This window comes from Silene latifolia, chromosome Y, assembly GCF_048544455.1.
Source record: "Silene latifolia isolate original U9 population chromosome Y, ASM4854445v1, whole genome shotgun sequence".
NCBI classification, from domain to species: domain Eukaryota; kingdom Viridiplantae; phylum Streptophyta; class Magnoliopsida; order Caryophyllales; family Caryophyllaceae; genus Silene; species Silene latifolia.
The window spans coordinates 91,468,090-91,472,591 of NC_133538.1; positions in this window are offsets into that span (position 1 = coordinate 91,468,090).

Here is a 4,502-nt window from a genome sequence, read left to right on the forward strand (position 1 = left end):
GGTTTAAAGTTTTGATTCCGGTTTTGGTTTTGGAAATTTTGGGTGCTATTTTGTTGAACGTAGTTTTGGTTTCTTAGATGGTTAAATTGCCCATTCTCAAAATTCTTGGATTTGTCACCACCCAAACTAATAAGATCTCTATTACCAATGTTGTAGTAGCCTCCTCCATTAGGATTCTTAGAGTTATAATTTCCATGACCAATAGCACTCACATTTGCCAATCTATTTCCCTCCTCTTTCATTATTGGACATACCTCAATAAGGTGAGGCCCTAGACAAACTTCACACTGCACTTGGGACCCTTGGCCTCCTCCATTATCTTGGTTGTTGTTCATTATGCTGGCTAACATTTGCTTGATTTGGCACATCTCACTTTTATGTTTTTGAGTAGATGATGATGATGCACCAATGGAGGAAATATTTTTTTAGCTACGATCTTTCTTCCTCCTATACTCCCTTGTACTAGTGGCCAACTTTTCAATTATGTTATTTGCTTCCGCAACATTATAAATGTCCACCCCTCCTCCGGTGGCGGTGTTCACAAGTATTCCATTAAGTTAGCCCAAGCCTTCACAAAAATCCACAAGACGGTCATCTCCACTCAACCCATGGTAAGGACATTGAGCAAGAAGTCTTTTGAACCATTCCCAATATTCATATAGGGTTTCATCTCTTTCTTGCTTAATTGTGGTGATTTGTTTCTTTGCATGATTATGCCCTGATTTCGGGTAGTACTTCTTAAGGAAATACTGTTTCGTGTCCTTCCAAGTTGAAATGGAGTTTGCTGGAACACAAAATAGCCATTCTTTTACCACGTCATCGAAGGAAAAGGGAAGGCCCTTAGTTTCAATTGATCTTTTGTTACCCCATTTATAATGGCTCCTTGGCATATCATGTGGAACTCTGAAAGATGTCGGTTGGGATCATTCTCCGCTTGTCCATGGAACTTTGGGAGATTATAGATGAAAAACCCTTTTAACTCAAAGTTGGCATCCCCCATAGGTGGGTATGCAATACAAAATGGTTGTTCATCATAATTCTTGGCTCTAATCTCTCTAATAGTCCTTGTGTCATTCACTGTCGTTTGTGGTGGGCGAATATTCAAAGGTGTAACCTCAATGGTTTCCGATTCTTCGTCACTTGAACCCACTCTTGGAGTTCTTTCTTCTTCACTTGACTCCACTCTTGGAGGTATTTGATAGAATGGATTTGTAAAGAACCAATTGTAAGTTTCCCTTGCACTATATCTTGGTCTTGATCACTTAGTTCTCCTTGAGAACTAGGCATAAAACCTTCACACTAAACAAGACAAATTAAAACTACCACTTACTTCTACCAACAAAAGTGAATAAAGAACAACCAAGCATGAAAATACACAACTCAAGCTTTAGCTATGTTGCCCTCCCCGACAGTGGTGCCAAAATTTGATAGTAGAATTACATGGTGTCGTTAAATACTAGAGTTAACTACCAAATTAATAATTTATAAACCTTGACTTGACTCTACTAACTCCTAACTAAAACAATAGTAAAAAGGAAGTAAGGGTCGAGCCCAAGGGAAGGAAGTTGAGCTAAAGACTTGACTTTTAAAATATTAACCAACTATTAAACCAACACTAATGACTAATTAAGACTCCTCAATTGACACTAATCACATGCTATGGCTATAGACAATGACCAAACAAGGTTTGACATAAATAGAGATTTTCATATGAGAAATTGATAAAAAATAACTAAAGAGGTGAACTTTAACTAAGAAGAAATTCAACAAACAGTTAATGTTAAAGAAATCAATATGGAGAAGAGACTTGGTCTAATCTCTCCTTAGTAACCAACAATTGAAAAGTTAGACACTTTTTACTCTTCCTAATTACCAACCTATTACTACCATATCAAGAACTGACACGCACAAATGAACCCAATCATATGCATCCATCAAGTTTAACCAACAACTCAATACCATGAGAGATGACAAAACATAAGCATGAAGATTTTTACCGAGATATGTAGGCTAGGATCAATTCTCATAAGATGAACCCATACAAATAAGAAAAGACATAAACTTTCCTACTTATTATGTGAATCCTTTAACCAAATTCAACACACAACAAGTTTGGTTCATCAATCCTAGATAAATGAACCCACTTTTCTAGGATTTGCACTAATTAAGTAAACAACATGCAAGGGTAGCTACTCCATATATTCATTCACTTAACATATGAAATAAACACAATGAAAGAGTAATTGATAATTTAGAATGGATTAAAGAGTCTTACAATCACCAAAGTTGGAAATTTTGGAGGTATTACACCAAGAAATAAGAACTTAGTCAACCATAGTCATCTTACAACCCAAGTTTTTTGTGGAAAGATTACAATGATAATGAAAAGATTAAGTTTTTATTACTACAAGATTAAAAGCAAAGCATAAGATAAATTGCTCTTCAAAAGCTTGGGGTATTTATAATGTTGCACACGAATCTAGGTTAAACGTCTAACAAAGCCCAATTGCGGAAAATTAGGCCCGCGGATCTTTAAAGTTACGTAGGCTCTGAAGTTGGGCGCAGGCTGCGCTTTGAGGCACAGGTTGCGCCTGTCTCGGGAGTCCTTCAAATTTCGACTTTCATCTTTATCATTTCTTCCCCGTCTTCACCTCTTCATGCTTCAGTTTCTGAACTTCATGTCTCGGCTAGTGCAAAACGAATTCTCCATCTCAACTCATTGATAAGAAAACTTGAAGTTACCTTTTGAGATAAGTAAGCCAAAGTAGAGTTCAAGATATCCGAATTACAATCAAATGAAATTTGCCGGCTTATGTCAAAGATAAGCACACAAAATCGGCTTTACCACTTATTAAACATCCTAAATTGACCCAATTGACGCGGCACAAAACGAATCTATCAAATCTCAAGCTAAACAAGTGTTCTACATCAAAAATCCTTTGGATAAGAGGCGCTCGGTTGTCTGTTATGGTAAAAGGCGCATTCTCGGGGTAGATGGTGTAGTTGTTGAAGAAGTGTACGATCAAGTTGATGAACCTTCTCCTATTTCTTCACATTGTTAAGATATGCAAGTAATACGAGATTAAGTTTATTTGCGTGTAGATCATAACGAGGGAATAAGGTTTGATAACCCTAAATAATGATTTGTAACATTATATTATATTTTTAATGTCATAATAGTAACTTTATATCATAATAGATATATCAGTGTCTTGTTGCTTTGGTGATTTTATAGAAGCCTCGCTAGATGCTTTGTTTTTGTTAGACGTAGCTAGACTATGTGGCATGTTTTGTAACCTTCATATGTTTTAACTTCTGTTCTTTATCTGCTTTCTTGCTTTCTTTTTTAGTTGAACTGATGGCAATAAAATAACTCCCTCGTATGTATGTCTTTGATCCCTTGAGACAACATAATTATCGTTATATTTTGAAATGTGTAGCCTGTATCTAAATCTTTTGTTTACAAAATGAGTCTCAGTTACCAGGAGCACTATAGGAAATAGAATCGTTGCTGGTAGTTTATTCGTCATTGCTGGTAGTTTATTCGTGAGTTGTTTAATTTATGCTAGTTGTATAAGTTTTTGTGCTGCATTTAATTAGAGACTTCGACGCTTTTACAAGCCGTTTCTGATGTAGGCTGGCGTGTTGATATAAAAACTCTCTATCTTTTTCTTAGTTTTATCATATTAGTTATGCATTCTATCATGTTCATGTCCAATCATTATTATATGATTTATACTTACTTCAAATTAGTTTCAGATATTTAATATGAGTGCAAATGAGGGTGACAATTCTAGTCAAAAACATAAAATGAGGGGTGTGATAACTGGGCAGAACTTGAAAAGCGAAGATTTAGAAAAATTACATATTGAGTTTGATGACTTTCGACAACCAACTGGGTTCTACTAGAGTAAGTTCGTAACTGACATGGGTGTTTTAGCACGAAATATCAAGATCCCGTACCGAAGTTGGAAAAAGGTACCATGAGGAGAAAAAGAAACATTCGAGAAAGATGCAAAGGTAACTACAAAAATTATATTATGTTTTCGTTAGCATTAATTTTTGTGGAGAATAATGACTTATTATTTACTAACACGCTATTTTGTTTCCTTTTAAAGAATACATGGAAGCTTGATGATGATAAACAAAAGATTGTTCTGAAGATATTATCAGGAGCATTAAGGGAATTCAGGTCTAGATTAACACGTACTTATATTAACAAGACCATAGAACCGAAGGAAGGAGAAATAATTGGCGATAGTCAAATGGGTAAGTATAAAGCTATAACATACGAGATTTGGGAAGATTTTAAAAGGCAATGCATGGATAAGAGTTTCATGGTGAGTAGTATTATTATTTATTGAATATTTAAATAAACTTGTCATAATATTTAGTAATGATGGTTATGAAATTGCATACTAACATTGTAGGAAATAAGTGCAAAGGCTCGAGCCTTCCAAAGAATGAACTTCCATCCTCGTTATTTGGGAAGAGCGGGATAT